Here is a 21,067-nt window from a genome sequence, read left to right on the forward strand (position 1 = left end):
TAAAGCTGTACACAACACATTGCTGAAAAACAACCAGGCAAGTGTGGGATAGCTGGAATGCAGAGATTCAGGTGGAGAGCTTCTTCCCCCAATTGATTCTACTAGTCTTCAGCATACATAAGGGGGCACTATCGGTGCTATACCATGAACAATTACCAGAGAGAGAGAGAGAGAGAGAGAGAGAGAGAGAGAGACACCAATTGTAAGAACCGTCATTGAGCATTTTATAGTTTTACAGCAAGAACATTTGCAGTAGCCTAATCACCAGAGACTCCAGCTCTCTTTCTTCTTTCCCCTCTTCTCTCTGTACTGTGGTTCAATCTAGAAAAATGCATTTCAGACAATATAACAAGACATAAACACCTGAAAACGGCGGTCAGCTCTGCAGATTGCTGCTGCAGCAGGTTGATAAGCAGGAGCGAAGATAAATAAATGTTTTTAATCTCAAACGTTTAAAAGTAATCTCTGAGCTCTCCTCCCGTCGGTAAACGGTCCCGTATCAGAGAAGAATCTGAAGTGACTCCAGGCGTCCATTCTCCAAAGTGCCTGGCTCTAATCCAGACCCTTTAGTGCTCTTGCCCTCCACCTCGCCCGGCCTCTCACATCCTCCAAGTCGTGGAGTAATAAGTACCTTTAAAATGCACTGCAGTGGAACTATAAAGTAAAAGAAAATTTAAATAGTCCCAAAAAAAAAGCACCTCAAAATTCTCATTCTAAACACTTTCCATCACTGGTTATCCTATATATTGACATTACAATTTTCATTTTACTGCATGAAAATGTCTATCGGTTCAAAATATTGGTTATCAATTGGTTGTCTCCTTGATTTCCAATTCTGGACATCAGCCTAGAAAAAAAACATCAGTTGATCCCCGATTCTGACTACTAAATCTGAGCTGACACGAACAGCTGACCAGAGAGAGCCAACCACTCCGGTGTGCTTGATGTAGCTCATCTGCACTTGGTGAATCTGGGTATTTTGCCAATCTGGGAGTGGATCCAAAATTGGCAAAAGAATTGGCCTTCAGAACCTAATCCTAGGCATAACTAATCACATTTTAGCCGTGTTAATGATAGCACAGGTGTAATTAATGACCTCAGTGACAGTATATCCGGTAGCACTAATGACAGCAGATGGAATCACACGTGTTATTGCTAACATATATCACAGCAGAGAGGTGTAACTTATAACAACAAGTTATAATAGTGAGCCAATATGGACAATGCAAGGGGTCTGAACTGACACAGCGTAACAGAACATAGTCCACATTAACACCTTTAGTTACACTTGACAAATGTGACAAAATATTTAAATGTCTTCAGTGAGAAACATTCAACATCAGTTCTACTTTGCTCAGCTCCTTTATGCCAATCTCCGCTCTTCTCAGTTCTGCACTATGCAGCACATTTCTACCCTGTTTGACTCTAATTAGACTTGTGTCTCCTGTATTCTCCTAAGCTCGTCTCTGTTTTTCCTTGAATCTACTTTGTTTCATTGCCTATTGAGATGAAGGACATGTGATCAGTCAGCTGACTGAGATCGTGGTCGCCTCAGGACAGTGAAACACTCAGCACCATGAGCGGCTGCAGGGCCCGCCCTGGTCTCTGGTGTATCCTGCTTCTTGAAGCTAAAATATTTGCCAATTTGGTTTTCATTAAAGTGGATATTCGTACACTATTTATGGGACTAGGTGCTCTTTCACTTTCTCATTTCATTACATTTTCTTTATTTGTTGTCATGTGTTAAAACTGTTTTTTGTCTGGTTTTGTTATACAAGTTATCAACTGAGGTCTTTACATAAAGAAAAAGCATTCAGTGTTCAAAACCTAATAATCACTGCAATTCTGGTTTGCTGCTTCTCAATCTAATTGCGTCTTTCCTTGTGTGACCTTTTCTGAACCCAAATTAGGTCCCAAGGTTCTCTAGATCCCTGCTGTCAGAGTCTCCGTGTCAACTTTTAAGTTATGTCTTTTACGTTCTAGAGCTTATGGTGCTCCGTGAGGGTTGTTACATGGAAACTCATTATATAATTCAAAGCAATAAATTCTGCTGGTTTTGATGGAGCATAATTTTCCACATGAGGTCCCACATCGACTCCATGACCAGAGAAACTGATCTAATTTCTCCAGAGGAGCAATACTTCTTCATTTTATTAACAGTTTCTATTTTAAGTTTTTCTATTTTTTCTGTAAAAACTGCAAACAGATTAATTCTGTTAAAAAAAAGTAAGAAATACAGAAAAAAAAACAGAGTATTTCCTTTAGAAACTCTGGCCTTTAATTTTCTTTGTCAAAAGCCTTTTATTTGACAAAGCACGACACTACAAAGCTATATGATATTTACATTGAGTGGAATACTCAAATCCAAGACTGTGGATCGAAAAACTAAAGCAAAGCTGAGTGTTCAGCATGAAATCTGTCAGGGTTTATAAGGATAAAACTAATACTCTGTTTTAACAGTCACACTCTTTACTCCCAATTACTGCCTGATGACCCCTTTTCTGACACCTCTCAAAGTAACTGGTTCATCAAATCACCAATTTGGCCCTGAGGGCAAGTCTTACAACCCTGGTAGCTTCAGAAGTGCATGACTGAGTGTGTGTGTGTGTGTGTGTGTGTGTGTGTGTGTGTGTGTGTGTGTGTGTGTGTGTGTGTGTGTGTGTGTTAGTGTGCGTGCGTGCGAAAGAGAAGTAGTAAGTAAAAGATGCATAAAACTAGGTTTATATGTGTTTGTTTTTTGTGTCTTCAACCAAAGTAGAAAATATAACTCATAATATATATTTAATTTGTATTTGATTCATTTCACAGTCCGGCTGAAATAAATAAATCTTCTCGATCACAATGTTAGTAACTCAGGTACTGAGATGAACAGTTTCCCACTTGATGATGATGCATTTTGAGATTATAGTTTCTGAAGGGGATTTATTAGTAGGGCTGAATACTTTACTGAAATAATTGTGAAATTGCAGCAACTTGGCGATGTGCTTTATCTAAACTGCAGCAGCTGCAATTTCTTGATACAATGTGTCACAACATTCATTTTAAAATAAGTATTATAGTGCTGCACAGACTCAACAGGCTGCAAATCATATTCTCCCGATTTAAGGGAACATGGTTGTCATAAATCATAATTTTTAGACTTTTTCCTGTTAAAATGGAATGAGAGAATTACAGTTCCGATGATTGGATCATAACTCATATCACAATGTGTCAAACTAATCAATAATGGATGGGAAAAAACAATGTTAAAATCCAAAAGTAAATCCCTTAATTTGACCTTCACACACGTGAATGGATCAGTGATGAAATGTTGGTTAACAACCAGAAGTTGGTGAAAGTTATAGTTGGATAAGAAACCTGGATGTCTGGCGCTGAGGTCTTAAAGATCTACTTTAACATTAGCATCCGAACGTACATCAAGTGCAGCAGCTGGGATGTATGTTAAAGGGTCTGAACCTAACCTAACTTCCAGTGAATCCAGTTATTAAAACTGGACATTTTCCATGGTAACAGGATGCTCATCCTCATTCCCTGAGCAATTGGCATGACGTGTCATCATAAATGAAGACCCAGGTGTTTAACTTTCTAATCCTTCTAAAGCCTTGAAGGTGACGCTAGTGCGTCAGTTATTAGGATACTTTGTTACTAATGCTAGTTCTGCAGAGTGGAAGGATCCCCCTTAATTGCTTCCCCAGTGGCCTGTCCAGGAAACTTAAGTTGTGTAAGATTTGTTTGTGTAACGGGTCCATGAACTGGGTTAGTCAAGTTTGTCCGTCATAGACCAAACATTGGTGAGGAAGATGCAAGGAAGGCAGCGCTGGTTGGTGTAGATTTAGCCTCAGTTTAGGAAACAGAGAATTCCAGGCTTCCCCCGTGCTGGGGCGGGTACTGGACACTTCAAGTAGAGCTGACTTGTACACATTCAAGCATTCAGTAGTGACTGTATTTCACAAGAAGCTATTCGGTTGCTAATCTAAGACTCTACTCTACATTACTGATGTTATATGCTTCCATAAAATAGAATCAGTGACGCCGACTGTCCTGCTCCATGGTCTCATTTTACTACGCTGTACTTACTACCCACAGGAAATGGTTCACACACCACATCATCCACAACATCAGTGGAAACCCAATGTTGGGCAATCAGAACCACAAACAGGCATGGTCACAGGCGCAATACTGACGATACGGAGAATGATGTCTTATTAACTGAATTGACTTATTGAAGGCGGAAACAGCGAAGACTGAAATCTGCTCTGAATACTGCATCCTTTTATTCTCGTCCTAGTCCAGCCCCCTGCTACATTTTGAAGCTCATTTGATGCTTCCTTCTTTTCTTATCTTTTGCATGTTTTTATATATATCTTTTATATACAAAGGCGATGAAAGTAAGCAATTACACAATGCCTTTATCATGCGCAAACACACACACACACACCTCTCTGTCCTTCTCTTTGACTATACAGAAGGCAGTTTTACAAGTCCAACATGTCACATGCCTGACTCGTTAAACACAGCCACAGAGAGGAGGGAGTGTGTGTCTGTGTGCTTGCGTTTGTGTGTGTGTGTGTGTGTGTGTGTGTGTGTGTGTGTGTGTGTGTGTGTGTGTGTGTAAAGCTCCGACCTAAAACCTTTATTTATCAAGGAAGTACGTTTATTGCTACTGAGAGGATTACCAAACCCATGATCTTTAAAGAAAATCATGTTTCTTTGTCTATTCGTGCTTCAATGTTTGAGCAAGATGATGCCTACATGGCTCATTCCCACAGGGGGTTTCACATACCATAAACAAACACACTCTTATTATTTTTATTCTCAAAATGGCCCGCTGTATTTTCACCCATTGCATGCACACCAAGTCAAATATTTACCTCAGAAAGTCCTCCGTTATAAATCATTAAAGAGGAAATGCTTCTGATACGCAATCAGGAGGGCGAGACATTTACCACCACACAGACAGAAATATTTTCACATCAACACTTTCAGTCGCATCCCGTGAACCCCGCAGCTAATTACAGTTTCTAACATCATGACGTAATTTAAGCGACAATACCCCCCGACTGCAGTCAAACCAGTTTAAAGATAAAGACGTTCAAACAAAGGAAGTGGGTTTTGTTTTTCCTTCTACGCAACACGAGAGGCTCCTAACCGAGTATTTGCCCAGCTTCATTGAAAATTAAAGCGGTTGCCACGGGTGATAATCAAATTCACCAAACGTCAGAGAAACCTGACCTACCCTGACCTTTTCAATGTATTAAATTTATACATTAACCACAGCTCGACGAGGCAATCTCGAAAGTCATCGAGCGAGTTTAAAAGGCAAGTGGATGTGTTATATAATACGTCTGGCGAAATTAGCTTTCGGAAAGTTGAGTGAAAGGACTGAATAAAAAAATATATCAAATTAGTTTCCCAAAGGATGTGGCTGATGTAATTCTGCATTTTTCTTATTGTCAACAAATCCAATGAAAAGATCGAAGCCGACCATCCTTTTGTCTCTCGGTACTCTCACTCCCGAGCCCGTCAAGTAGAACTGAAAATGGAAATCACTTACAACATCTCTCACACATTTAGTCTGGCCTTTAAATAAAGACTTGGTATTTTCCTAAAACAGCTGGGCATTGTAGTTTTCAGCAAATGTCACTCAAACAGCAGTACATAGTTCATTTGATGGGGACTAGTTTCATTGGTGGATTAATACACATTTGGTGCTCTAGTGAGTGTTGATGAAAAAAGGACAGTGTTTATAGAATTGACTTAAAATGAAGGACCAGGCGGAGTCCGTCGGCAAAGAGGCAGGCTTTGGCACTACGACAATACACTTTAGCAGAATACCTTCATTCTTTGAGTCTGTCCCTGAGATGTGTGGCTGCTGTCCAATTAAAATCACTGCATTTTGATGCCTTTTGGTGTAAAATTGGATAGCAAATCCCTCAGCGGTTCAGCATTACTCCCAGGAAGTGTTTGGTCCTAGAAACTTGGAGACACCGATAGTGACTACTCGCAAAGCTAGTTCGTGAACTTTAGTTAGTTGTCTAGTTTGTCAGGCTAACTGCTGACATGCTATCCAGGCAGGAAAATGCTCAAGCTAGTACGTCAATATAGCTCCCTGAGCTACCTAGCTTAATGACTGTCACTTAACAGGGTAGCTAGCTCTGTAACTGTGGCTCACGGAGCGCTACAGCAACTTCCGACACGATTTTCAAGAGATACACCGTTGACTCCTCTCCTCTCAGCCCTGCAAGTTCTTTTAGATGCTGGTTGGAGCAGGCCTACAACATATCTCGAATGTGGGTTTCCAAACCGGCAGGAATAAATCCGGTTTTGCTGTACCATCGGTTAGTCCTTTTATAGAACAACCACATTTATGCTTATCAATCATTTGCTGTCAAAGAAACCAAATCATTTTCAACAACGGAAGTTTCCTGAAACTTTCGGTTTGAAATGCATTTGTGTTGAGTTTCTTCTTTTGTCTCTTTCACTATAGAGCTGATGTTTGAAGTGCTGGACTTTTCAAGCGAAATAAGCCTCTTTCTTTTTTCTTATAATGTGCTTCGTGATAAGAGGACCCCATGTGCTGTCACCATTTTTGTAAGCAAAAGACTAAAGCTATTCTTTCTTTTATTCCAACAAAGCCTGACAAAATATAAATTTTTCTTCCTACATATAAATTAATTAGTTTGCTGATGTGACTTTAAACTTAATGGATACTTTGGTCAGACCAATCCTCATTTCAGACGATGAACATTTCAAAACATTATAAATGCCAGACGTGTATAAAAGTCAAACTGCTTTGAGTCGACTGAATTAATTCCTGAATTAATTCCTTAGTAAAAGTTTGAGCATAAAAACAACACGAGGATCCTGCTCTCCTCCCTCAGAACATCACCACTATCATGAGACTGAGCATGAGAGAAAATTCATGACCTGCTTACATCCCCGCTGCTCGGCTGCTCGGAGCCCTGATAACACAAAGATGATGCAGCTGAGCGCAACACCGCACCAACAGTTATCAACTTGTAGAAAAAGGGTGTGATCACATTCCACAGCAAGAGATTCAACAATCTCATATCCCTTAAAAATAAGAACAATTTTTTCTCTGTGTTTGCACCCCACATCTATCAACTGTCCCCGTCTCTCCCAGTTCAGCCTGCAGCATGTCACACGTCTGCGAAAGTCAGCAAACAGCTCTGAAAAGATCTTGACAATCTACTCAAACCAACATCCTGCTGAGCGTGTGAGCGCCTTACCTCTCAGTGGCTCCTCAGCTGATTCAACTGTGTGAGATCCTGAGGGAGATACGAGCCGTCCAGAGCAGCTGACCAGCAGCCCCGCATCTACACCCACCGGCTGACTGACTGGCGGACTGACGGAGTGACTGGGTGGGAGGCTGGATGACTGGGAGACGGACTAACATTCAGCTGGAGGCAGCCGAAACTGAAAAAGCCACTCCCCACACCGACCAGCTGACTCGCTGCCTGGCTGCAGGGATGGATGGATGACTAGTTTAACGGCTGCCTTGGCGCGTAACTTGCTGCCTGAACACCAGCCTGAACAAAAGACTGAAAGACTGACCGACTGAAGAACTGTTAAATATAACAAACAAACGGACTGACTCACTTGGATGCTGAGCCAATGGATGGCTGATGAAATCACCAAATGACGAACTTGACAACCAACTAAATCGTAAGACCTGACCAACTTACAAATTACACAGGTCCACCGACTGACCAACTAACCAATTGACTAATAAAGTAATCGACTTAGTGATTAAGAGAATAACTGACAAACCAAAAAAAAACACTGACTGAAACACTTTCAGACCCACAAACCAACTGACTATCAAATTAAGTTATAAACACACATTTCCTGGCCAAATATGTGGAATTAGTCGACTGGCTGCCTCACTAGCTGAATGGTGGTCTGACTGGTTCACTGACTGACTGGCTAGTTATCGACTGAGGTCCAGATGTAGAAAAAGGTTTGCCTTTGTCTGTTGTTACTTCTTCCTACTCTTCTACTTTCTGCTTCTCTCTGTCTCTCTCTTTCTGCCTCTCTGTGTAATGTGAGGGTGGAGCTGAGCTACAGCAAGCTAGCTCCTGACACACACACACACACACACACACACACACACACACACACACACACACACACATACACACAGGCAAATAGCCTTATCAGTTAGTAAATGCGTAGCAGGGCAGCCTCAGGTCATGCTAGTTGAGGAAACGGTATGTGCGTGTGTGTGTGTGTGTGTGTGTGTGTGTAGAAAGCAGTAGTAAAACAGGAAGTAGGGAAAAAAAGATTATAGATGACAGCTTGAGGTAATTCTATTAATGGCAGAAATGCATTCTATATTTTATCTTTAATCCAAAACCCAAACAAATCTAAGGCTACCTACGACCTGTCGCAAAATTGACAGCGACTATACTCTGCACGAGAGAACGATGAGAAACAGGGGCCTTCTAGATGACTGAGCCGTTTTATCTACTGATAAAATCAGCGACAGAAACTAAAGAAAATAGAGTTCTGGCTCCACCCACTGGTTTTTACCACAGCCAATGATCATAATTGTGCTTCCACAGCAGTTCTGCCCAGTGACAATCTGGATTATTTGTTCCACACAGAAACAACACTTCTGTCAGTCTGCTCTGAGTGACATCGCAGCAGCTGTGTGTCTCTACTGGCCGGCAGCCATCACAGCCTCATCATTAGAAACGTCATTTATCCAATGTGACGATAACACGAGGAGACGCCGGCTTAGAAAGTGGGATAAAAGGACCCGGCTTCTTCGAAAATCAGTCGCAGTCACGCCTGTAGTTTGGTTCAATTTGGTTTGGACCAAGGAAACCATTTTTATGCATTGTTGCTTTTTTTTTTGCTCAACAGTTAAGTTTCTGAAGTAAAAACCTCATTCATATTCTGAGTGTCATAAATACCCACTATAAACTTACCACAAGCTATGAAATGGTGGAACAATGGTATATGCTCCTGTAGAAGCCATTCATTCGTAGGACATCAGCCTTGCTTTGAGATGTCAGTGTCATGTGACTACACTACCCACAATGCTAAAGTTTAATAGAGAGTTTTTGGATTGGTGGAGGTCGCTGTTACCATGAAAAAGAGTTTACCATACCAGTGAAAGCCATGTTGGTCAGTGAGTTACTGCCATCACAATCGTATCATTTACATTTTGTTCATCACAGTGTAACCAGGACCTCTTTCTGACACACTGCATGTTTTTAGAAATGAGAAAAAGCGTCCAAAGGCCATATTCTGTTATTTGTTAGATTAAATCATTGAAATCGGTAAGACAGTTGATTTTTGAGTCTCATACAGTTGGGAATCCCAAAGCATCAGTATTTGAATAGTGAGAAATGAGACTCAAAAATTAGCTATCTTACAAAAACGAGCTTTGAATCATTATTTACAGTCTTTTTTTTTTCAGTCTTGTCATGGTCACGATTCATCACATGGCTGGCTTGGTTTCAGGCTTAAAACTATCTATATTAGGACTCTCTGAAATAAAATAGCTCTTTGAGCAAGCATGCTTACTAGCAGTCAATTGGCTAGCTCTGTCGCGAACCTGAGTTAGTTAATTCCACAGTTTATCCAGAAGACAAACTGTACCATCAACTTCTGTGTCATGACTGTCTACAGTTGTGGAGCATTTATTCCCACAGAGTAGGTTAAGCTAGAGGGTTTACTTAAAGTAGACCATGTAACACAGCTTAGCACAGCTAGCTTCCTCCATTATGGACTCTCCACATCCTTTTCAGTTCATATGATCAGCAAATGGATTGTGTAAAGTGCACAGAATAGCAGCCTTTGAAATCCATCCATCCATCCATCCATCCATCCATCCATCCATCCATCCATCCATCCATCCATCCCTCAGTCCCTCCAGCCTTCCATCCACCCATTCATCCATCAATCCATCCATCCATCCAGCCTTCCATTCCTCTATCAATCCCTGCATCCATCCTTCCATCCATCCATCCATCCAACCATCCATCCATCTGTCCCCCCAGCCATTCATCCATCCATCCATCCATCCATCCATCCATCTATCCATCCATCCATCCATCCCTCCAGCCTTCCATCCACCCATTCATCCATCAATCCATCCATCCAGCCTTCCATTCCTCTATCCATCCCTGCATCCATCCTTCCATCCATCCATCCATCCATCCATCCATCCATCTATCCATCCATCCATCCATCCATCCCTCAGTCCCTCCAGCCTTCCATCCACCCATTCATCCATCAATCCATCCATCCAGCCTTCCATTCCTCTATCCATCCCTGCATCCATCCTTCCATCCATCTATCCATCCAACATGTCAAGGCCTACTAACAAAAAACCAGATTTTGTGTCCATGTGTCCTCTCTCCAGTGATACAACTGGGGAACAGTTGTAAAACAGATTGTTTTTGTCCCAAAAGCAGATCTAGACAACCACTGCTTATGAAAAACATCCAAAAAATTGTTATGAAAAATATGTTGTTTTATATTAAAATGTATGGGTTTTCTCTCTCACATACAGTGAATTTTATTTGTTCCCTCTCAGACACCGCTGACCGAAACAGAATCCCGAACTCGTGTGACTGGAGAGATATATTTGCACAAGCTTGAATAAATAAGGAGAAAATATCTCCTGCCCTCTCTCAGCTGGTTCAGAGTCTACATGTGTCCAGGCGGTGAAGCATCATGCAGCTCATGTTGGTGACCTTTAGGCCACGGTAAAGGCCACCTCAACACAACGCAGACAGTTACCATGACAAAACAAGATCTATCACCGGCTCTGCATGGAAACACTGACAGTGAGAGAGGATATCCTGTTGCATCAGAATTTAGTCATCCCTCTTCTTTTATTTTCTTCAGGATAATACCGAGCCTGTCCTGGATCTCAGGAACAGAGAATTTCTCCCATTACCCGTGATCTTACATCCACTTTACACTGCTTACGTATTATTTTTCTTTATTTAATCAAATGGCTTTTATACTGTCCGGTGGTGGCTGTTGATTATTTACCTGGGTTGGGCAACAGGCACTGAGAGCTTCTTTTTACACACTACTACGCTTTGACGTCAACTATGGAATTGAATAAGAAATGCAAACACGCTCTTACAGCTCAGGTCTGCTTCTTGATTAATTTACTCAACTTACTTTTGCTGACGAGGCAGATTCTTTTCTGAGGCTGTGAGACTACTTAAGTCATCCTCCACACCCAACCTGTACAAATAAAATGTATTTAAATCATATAAAGGGACTACAAATAAAATGTTGTTGTAAACCCTGTGTTGTATGATGACCAAAAAAGGGAATATTGGATCTTAAAGGAGACATATAATGCTAATTTTCAGGTTCATAATTTTCAATTTGGGTTACTAATAGATTTATACACTTGAATGCTCACAAACTCATCACTTTTCTCATACTGTCCAGTGGAGCAACAGTGTAATCAACTTGCAGAACAATAGATTTGAAAGCAGAGGGTTTGTTGGGTAAAAATCATAATTTTCTAAAACACCACTCGCTGTTCAGTCCGTCACTGAAGGAATATTGTTTGGACCAACATGGGTTCATCAGCAGGAAAGTGACATCACTACATGTCCCGGATAGTAGTTCAGCCTTTCATCCTGTTCCGCGCGATTAGTTGAATAGGGAAAAAAATAGAGACATTATAAATGCATGTGTCTGTTTTTTTTAAGCACAGACAGCTGCACCAAACTCTGCTCTGACAGCAGCAGACATGCTTGGAAACAATTACAATCCCTCAACCCAAACTGGCTAAATGTGAAAAGGGCAACGGGGTCCGAACTAATCTGCAGACTATGACATGCTCCCGGTCAGGGACAGCAATTCCCACAATTCCCACTGAACCAGAGAGTAGCACTTGTGAATTGTGCCTATATAACAGATGGGTCTCTCCGGTGCCGAACAAAAATGCCAAACTGACAAGAAGATGGAAATGAGTTCACAGTGAGTACTAACGCTCAAAACAAAGACACACATACAGCAGGCATCACTTTAACAGGGTCCTCAGGTCACACACAAGTAATTGCTGCTATCAATTTTGACAACAGAATGTCAGCTGAGTGTCTTTCTGTGTGTCTCCGTCTCTGTGTGTGTGTGCGTGTAAACATCTTCCATAACTGCCTGATGCAGGACAGACACAAATCACTGGTGTCCATTATTAAATACTGTAACCTGCGGTCCAGACATGTCCTCTGGTCCTTGTCTTCCTGAATTTACAACACCTAACACTTTTCTGTTGGACGTACTGCAGCAAAATACAAGTATTTCTCAAATTTACTGGAATGTCAGGGTTCCTTCCACAGAAATTTGTTTTTGCCGAATTTCCGCGTAAGAAAATATCAGCTGTGATAAAACTACAGCTGTTGTGCATTTACCGCTGGTCATTTTAATGTGCACCAGTTGACTGGAACGCCCCATTTCGAGGCTACAAGGTCAATTTATTGCAATTTATTGTCAAAGTGAAAATAGTCCTTGAGTCTTGCTACATATCATTTGAAAAATGTGTTGATGATGAATTAAGGAGTCTGACAGCCTGGGGAATGAAGCTGCTCTGTAGTCTGCCGGGACAGCAGCAGATACTTCTGTATCTGTTGTCAGGTGGCAGCAGAGTGAACACACTGAGGCTGGGATGGGTGTTTAGTGTCTTTTAGTATCCTCTGGGCTGTGTGCAATACATAACTCGGTGTTTTCCATTAGTTACTTAGACTGTAGCAGCCTGTACAGTGTAATTTGTCCTGCCACAGTTAAATATGAACTAAAACTGTTTATCACTTTATTTTTCACTCATAACAGCATCAAAGCATCTTTAACATTGTTTTGTGCTGCTGCTTCAGCAAAGTATCTTTCAGTCCCAGTCATTCAGGTTTGTAAGTATCACTTAGCAAATAACAAACTCCCCCGACTACAATAAAATGCATCTTCTCATTAGGGGTGGTGAAAAAAATCGATTATTGATTAATCGCGATTATAATATTGACGATTATGATTCGATTATTAAATTTCCAAAAATCGATTAAAAATATATATATATTTTTTAAAATAGTAATATAAACTGGAGTCCTCCTCTTACTGGCTTCCGCTACATGGTCCACAGTCTGGAGCCAATATATGTTATTCCATCCCGGAGCTTTTTCACACTTAAATCGATTCCAAATCTTTACAAGGAGACAAACCTTCTGTGCAAGTGTCCCTCAACTCTGCTCACAGGGTAGCAATAACCTGCGATGCCTGGACTTCCAGAGCTACAGTCTCATACGTGACCGTTACAGCTCATTATGTCAGCAGTTAATGGAAGCTAATGTCCTACGTACTTCAGACGAAAGCTATGGATGATAGCCACACAAGCGCAAATATGTGTGAGTTTCTCAAAGCAATGGCAGACGAGTGGGGAATAGAGAAACACGCCCTGGTTCTCGTCACCAACAATGCTTCTAACATGAGTCCGGCTGCTGAGCTTGGCAGCTTTCTTTTAACAGTGAGACACTACATTTAAAACAAATTAAAAGATAAGAATTTTGATATTACAGTTACACTATACAATATTGAAGGTTCTGTGAGGTGTTACTCAAAAGATAAGTAAAACAATTCAGCAGCTGACTGATGTTAAATGGAAGATCAATAATCGTTAATAATTGAAAATCTAATCGATAATTGTTAATAATCGAAAATCGATTTGTAATCGAATCGAGACTTCAATAATCGGAATCGAATCGAATTGGGAAATTGGGCCGATTAACCACCCCTACTTCTCATGCCGTTTCTACAGTTACAGTCTCGCTTAGCCTTACCACCTCCACAGCACTATGTGAGTGCTAGTTACAACTCAGCGCTGCACCTGTGAAAAATATGACGTGTTAACATCTGAAAGGATGCAATGAAGTCAGTTTCAATGGGGAAAGCATCCTGTTTTTTCCCTGGGTTACTCAAGCTAGTTAGCTGTTAGCAGCCAGAGGGCAGCCTACGGTGTGTTTGGCTAAGGGAGCAAATAGCTACAGAGTTAATAGCTTACAGCTATTCATCCATCAGCATAACGTTAACAGTAAATAAACATACTAAAGACTTCATTCTGAAGTGGGGTTTGAAGTTAAAAGTACTCTGAATGCTCATACTTTTAACTAGCGACTATAGATGATGTTAAAATAAAGAAAGATCATTTTGATTTTGGGATAGTTTTGGTGATGATAATGAAAATGTTAGCCTGGGACATTGTAAAAAAAACATCATGACTCAAGAACTTGAAGCTATGGAAAAAATGTCCTCTTACAAAATCATTCAATGCAATATCATCAATATTTCCATCCTTAACGCATACCAAGATTTAAGTTGCAGAATCTACTTTTATTCTTACTGTAATTCAAAGCTTAACTTTAAGCATGCAGATTAACATTAGCCTATCGGTGGAAGATGTTGACAGAAACAGCTGCAGACTCGACCCGGGTGCCTCGGTGATAGAAAAAAAGAAGAATCTATGGTTTAATTTACAGTAAAGCAGTCGAGGATAACACAGTAAAGCTCAGAGTCCTTTGTAGTAAAGATGACATTACAAACAAGAAACAGAAACCGATTTTTAAAATGCGACAATGTCTTCTGGATTCAACTGAACTCATCTGCTGTACCACCAGTAAGCTCTGTCTGAGCTGAGCTGAGCCGGAGATGGAAAAACAATCGCCAGTCATGCATTTTCCATTACAGCCTTGCTCAAAACATTGAAGGAATGTCCTCTGCTATTTAAAACTGTTTACCAAGGGACAGACACTCAGCAGAACACAACGACTGAGAGGGGAGAAGTCGGCGGCTTGTAAGTGAAAGGTCAGCAGTTCAAATCCCGACACGGGGACGAAGCCTCTCCTCACCAACAGAAGAAAAAGGATGGGTGATACATTTTTCATTGTCTAACGTTAACCCTTTAACATTACCGAAATGTGTCTTTTCATAAATGCATACAACCACTTAAGAGCAACACACACCAGGTAACCTCCTCAACTTTTTCCACATCTGACTGAGATAGAACGCATTAATATTTTATGATATCCTGAGACGATGGGTGTTTTTTCATGGATGGTCAGTTAGTCAGCAACTATGGCAGACTGACGGAACGACATTTTTTGACCAATACTTTGATTTATGAGTTAATTTCTGTACAACTAACAATATTCTCAGAGACTGGCACAACTCGTCGTTAGAAAACATTTCGACGATACAAGAGCTTAAATTTGGATTTCAACAAAATAGAAAGAAAATGTAGACTGTTATCTTGTATGTGAAATGTGTAATGTATAAAAAGAAATCAGAAAGAAATTCACGTTCATGTTACAAAAGCTTGGTTACATCACCTCTGAAATGAGACATCCAGCATGAGACCAACAGGCTCGGTCTCAGCACAAAAGCGCCTCGCAACATGAGAACAGGTATTAGTTGTTTAGACTCACCGTGGCAAAATGTGACTGAGCGAGCGCTCACATTGTTGTTTCCTGTCAGCACAATAAAGACCATTGTGGCTCGACTGCTGATCGTCTAGTCACAATGTCATGCTCTTCACAGGCCGCAGTGATTTCAACTAGTCAGCAGAGACTGCTCCCGCTCATACGACGACCGTGTCCTCATTCAGATTAACACTGATTCTCCAGTCAACAGCAAATCGATTAACAGGGACGGATAAAATAATTTGTATTCGCCAGTTAATACCCAAAGAAACTAAGACCACATTAAACAAATAAAAGAGACATTTCCTTTGTATACTGTGATATGAGCCCCTTTGAGAAGGTGAAAAACTGGTGGAAGTCAGTCCATTTTACAAGGCTCGCCTACAACAAAAAACTTCAGCCATGTGTCACTTTGGAGGGAAATTTCTGAACAACTGTCGTAAGAAATTTGGTACACAAATGTTTATTCCCCAGACGATGAACTGTAATAACTTTAATGGCCCTCTAACTATTCATCTAGAGCCATCATCTGTGAAAATGTCAACTGTCCAATAACATGACCAAGAACCAGCCTTAGCTGTTCCTGTGTTTATTACCATTTAGTCCATCTTAGTATGCTATCACATTAAGCTAAAATGGTGAAGACAGTAAACCAGCTGACACAGACTTTTAGTCTTCAGTCACAATCCCGTCAACAGTTTTACAGACGTCTCTTGTATGATGGTGGTTTAGAGGGAGAATGCTTATTCGACTGCAGGAGAATCTTTTGTTGCAATACTGCGAGTGGCCCCAAGGCAACATTGAACGCAGAGCTTTGTCGCCTGGCCGTATCCAGTTCTAGGTGATACATTTGTGCTTCAGCCACGCTAGCAGCATGATTGCAGGGATGACAATGACAACTATTGCAATGGAATGGATTGGCAACAGAATTGGTGAACACGTGGTTCTCAGAGGATGAATCTCTTCTTTATTCCATCCTGCCATCATTCCAATAAGTCAAGTGTAACGTTTCACTTTTAAGGAGGTAATTGTGTTGTATTCCAATGACTGCAGAAAGAGTTTAACAGTCCCAGGTCTACTTGTTAGTGTTTTGGTTTTTTGTTTTTTATCAAAAATAGTTCTCTACGTCTTTTGAGGCCCAACAGGACAGTTGGTTTGAAGACTGTTTGGAAAATGACCCATTGCAAAAATGTTCCAGAGTATTACTAGAAATTCCATAAAGCTGCGTTCCTCTCAGACCACATTAGGTTGCAACATGAAGAAGGGCTGGGCTCATAGATATCGGAAATGTCTTGACAGTTACCATGTGATCCGGTGCATTCCTCATCAATATGAGGTATATTTAAAATGGAGATGTGATCCAGGGGGTCCCTGAGGACTCAAAGATAACCACTTACCAAGCCGGTCTTCTCTACACTTGTTGCTTGACTATTGATTCACCTCGAAACGGGTGCACCTTCATCTAAAACAACGCAGTTTGAAGGGTGCCATGGCACACCTCTCTCTTCACCACTCTGCTCACCAGAACCTATTAATGTGTATGATTAGATGATTTTAAAATGCACTTTTTCTGTCTTTTCTATAATTTTCCCCTGATATTATGTATGTATGCATGTACATATATGTAGTTGTAGTATGTTTATATGTGTGACAGGTGAATCTTTGATGAGGTGAAAAAACACATCCCATGCTACTGCCTTTTGCAGCAACCAAATGACCAATGGCAGTGACTTTCAGCCCCAGTCTGACACCACTTCTGTTGAGGTTTTGGTCCCAGCATTCCCAGCAATTTCATGCTATTTCTGCTCATCGGGTAAATGTCAACACAGTTCATTTTTAGAAATCTGGACAAATGATCGTCACTGTCATTGTCAGTTTTCTTGGAAAGGCAGTGTCCTTCATCTGCATGAATTCATCCACACAAAGGTCTACATGCGACCTTTTACACTGGAAGGAAATACAGAGGGGAAAACACAGAAGGTAAGGAAGGAGAGGAGGAGGCTGACGACAAGACTGTAGTTTAAAAATGCATGAGACTCCAGCCTCCAGCAGATTGCCTGTATATAGTGTGTGTGTGTGTGTGTGTGTGTGCATGAGTGCGTGCGTGCGTGCATGTGTGTGTGTGTGTGTGTGTGTGTGTGTGTGATGAGAACTGTGGTGTGAGTATTTACCAGTCAGCATGTAGAACCGATAAAGAAGGCAGTTTGGGATGAGTTAAATAAAAGTGACACAGTGCTTGAGGACTGTGAGTCGTCTTGTATCATGTGCTGCTCCGTGTGTGTGTGTGTGTGTGTGTGTGTGTGTGTGTGTGTGTGTGAGACTTCATTGTTTCTCACATTTCACTCACCCCCCGCCGATTAAGTCTATGTATGTGAGAGAGGGAGAGACGCCACTGTTTGGCTTTTAATGAAGTCACGTCAGCTGAAGCTCAGCTCAATAGTCACGAGTCCCCAAAATGAGGAGGATGAGGAGGAGGAGGAGGAGGAGGAGGAGGAGGAGGAAACAACGCAGCCAAAGAGGGGAAGACAGATCGGTTAGAGGAGGAGACCAAGGAGCGATGGGGGAAGTTCGAAGGAATGAAAGACCACAGAGCAAGAGGGGCTGGGAAGAAGAGACGAAAGGGCAGGAGGAACTGAATAAAAAGAAAAGTGAAGGGGAGGAAAACAACTAGGAGAATAAAGAGATGAGGTGAGGGGATACAGGGGAGGACAGAAAAAAGTGAAGGAGACGACAGAAGAGAATGATGCAGAAGATCTGGCAGAAGGGGAAAAAGGGGAAAAGAAGCTAGATGTGTGTGTTCGGCTCAGCCTCTGACTGATGTCAGAACTCACCAGACACACCAGTCACTACTTCCAGTCTCTTTTTCCTCATGAACAGTATAAAGCAGGGCAAGAAATACAACAGACACTTTATTGAACAGGTTGACATTTCAGGAAATATCATTTTTGACGAGATAGACGAGAAAATGTATACCACCCTCATGTCTTTCCATTAAATATAAAACCATACAGTTACCGTAGCACTAGGACTGAATTAGTGGGAAACAACTAGCCTAGTTCTGTCCTAAGGTAACAAAATCCATCAGTACCAGTACCAGTGTTGGAACTCACTGTGGCCGACTCCAAAAAGAGATGCTCATTTTTTTGTTTTTTTTCCAGCAGCTTTTGTATTTCAACCGCCAGCATTTTTTAATAATGTGAAATATAATAAAGCAAGATTTACAATACTCAATATAGTAAATATATTTACAGCAGCTCAAACACACATCTGTATGCTCATCTTCTCTAAAATGAATCTGGTTAATTGGGCTGATTTAGTAGCTACCCTTGATTGAGAGGCAAGGTAATCGAGTGACTCATTATAATGATTTGTGATGAGTCACACTGATGGTGCGTTGCTGTCTTTAGGCAGCAGTTAGCCATTGAACCATTGACCAACAAAAAGCTAATCTAACATCAACAGCCCTGTTTTTTTCCTGCGGTTTAAAGGGTGCATCACTCAGATAGTAAAATGTGCTTGTATATGTTGGTTCACAACGCGGGTACACTCTTATTTAATTACATGAGAGTCTGCTACCTGCAATCTAAACGTTTTCATACATGCAGTAATGACACCGCAACACATACTGGGGCACATTTAATCAATAAAACTAAAAGCTGTAGTTATAAACTTGACAGGACAGAGGAAACGCTCCAGAGGGAGCAGAATTAAAGTTCTAGCCTCTGAAGGATCTCAGGATTTATCAGGAGGACGGCAGCTACTTGCAAAACGATTCTACTGTATGTGGACTGCATGTGTGACCTTTCTATGTGCACGGGAACACAGAACATTAATTAACAGGAAATACCAACCGATCCTGTCGGACAGTTTTATTGATCAATATTCTAAATAATCGACGTAGTTTATCCGTTGTTCACTGAGCGCAAATGTGCTCATTGAGGGAGAGATACACATATTGTTTCTGCTGATAGACGATCACTGCAGGTAATGAACTTAATATTTTCCTCATTAGATTTAGCAGCGCTACAGTTTCTGAATGAGCAGGACCATTTAATAACATGAGGAGATTAATTCAATCATTTGCAGCAACAAATCACAACATTAAGGTAATGCAATGGGAACAGTTATTAACTACTGTATCTACCTTTGTGCGTCTCAAAAGACGTAAAAGTGATTTCTCCATTTGGATGTAATAGCAATAATCGAATACACTTGGAATATCTTCACACTTTCTGCACATTCGTGAAGGTATAAAATCAAATGTTTCTTCACCGGCTTCCAAACTCGAATGTATTAAAACACTGTCCTTCCATGCTCTGGAGAAAGAGGTAAATAGCAACCATAGAGTGGATGTATAGCTGGAAGCTGCAGTGACTCCCAGTGGACTCAGCTCTTAACAACCTCAGCCATAAATACTGAATTCCTCCCCCAGACCATTCAGAGAGAGAAATGAGTCTGACTGTATCTCTGAGGCAGCAGCCTGTGGATCAACTCAGCTAAAGGCTAAAGACCTTCTTGGCTTTAATGAATTGAAGGAAGGAAAGTAAAAGACAGTAAGAGACAAAAAAAAGGGCCATAAGCTGCGTAAAGAAAGAGACAATTAAAAAGGGATGAAGGGGAAGAAAAAGAGGGAAGAGGGTAGAAGGAAGAGGAGGAGATGTAAAAGCAGGACAAAATCAAATGTTTATGTACCACTATCTCAAATTACAGCACAATTTATCGGTGGATTCCAATATTTCCGCCTTTTGATCAGTCAAATTCAAGCAGCTATAATTCTTGCAAGCCCTCGTCAAACATATCATATGTCAGTGAATGGTGAGTTGAGTGATTTCACTTTCTTAAATGTCACTATAATGGACATTGTGGAAACCATCTGATATACCACAAGAAAAAAGCAAAGATTTGGGATGATTTACAAGACAATGTAGTTAATATAATTATCTCACCTGAGTCTGTTGTGTGTTTGTTGGTTGGTTTGTCATTAGGATTACACAAAAACTACTGCGCCTCAGCCCAGGATAGACCCCATTAACTTTTGGATCTGTATAAAAGGACGGACCCAGGAATACTTTCTGACTGTCGCCAACACTGTGCGACAGGTACTTTTTGTTCAATTCATGGATCTTGATGAAATAATATCAGGCGTATTGAGTTGGCTGGTATCAATGAGCGAGCACAAAAGTGGACTGTTGAGCCTTGATGGAGCTATGCGCTACTTAGTCGTACGTCTTGTCCAGTCATCCTGCAACCTTAATCATGCAGCATCTTTAAATGGTCCCAACAATTAGCATTTAAATGAAAGGTCATAACTGGGTGTAATGAATTTTTCCTATCCGTGTGTGTACAAACACAGTATATATATTTCACAGTTGAAATAGTTACTTAGGCTATTGCTTTTGGAATGTACAACGGTCCAACAGAAAGGTCCACCAAAGTGCCTCAGAGTTTCTATTATGTTTCTCGGTGCCTCAAATAACGCTATGCTGCAAAGGAGGCTGCACCAGCAGGGGAGGAGATTTACTCTAAAAAAAATGAATGGAGGGAGCTGCTCTGGAAGAGTTGTTTGCCACCAAGCCAGGAGTTGGAAACTAGGTGGAGTCCCT

The 21,067-nt window shown here is 41.0% G+C and overlaps 1 protein-coding gene across 2 annotated transcripts in view; it reads right to left on the minus strand.

The window, feature by feature from the left end:
• The window catches only part of rab27b (RAB27B, member RAS oncogene family), a 65,111-nt gene that overhangs the window by 26,740 nt on the left and 17,304 nt on the right, over positions 1-21,067 (minus strand). Inside the window, exon 1 of one of the 2 annotated variants that reach the window (XM_030436054.1) lies at positions 7,251-8,017. The exons of the other annotated variant lie outside the window; for it this stretch is intronic. The gene's annotated coding sequence lies outside the window, so the exon portion shown is untranslated. Of the gene's footprint in view, positions 1-7,250; positions 8,018-21,067 lie in introns of those variants that run through there. 2 annotated transcript variants of the gene reach the window in all.

The sequence above is a fragment of the Sparus aurata genome, chromosome 12 (genome assembly GCF_900880675.1).
Source record: "Sparus aurata chromosome 12, fSpaAur1.1, whole genome shotgun sequence".
NCBI lineage: Eukaryota > Metazoa > Chordata > Actinopteri > Spariformes > Sparidae > Sparus > Sparus aurata.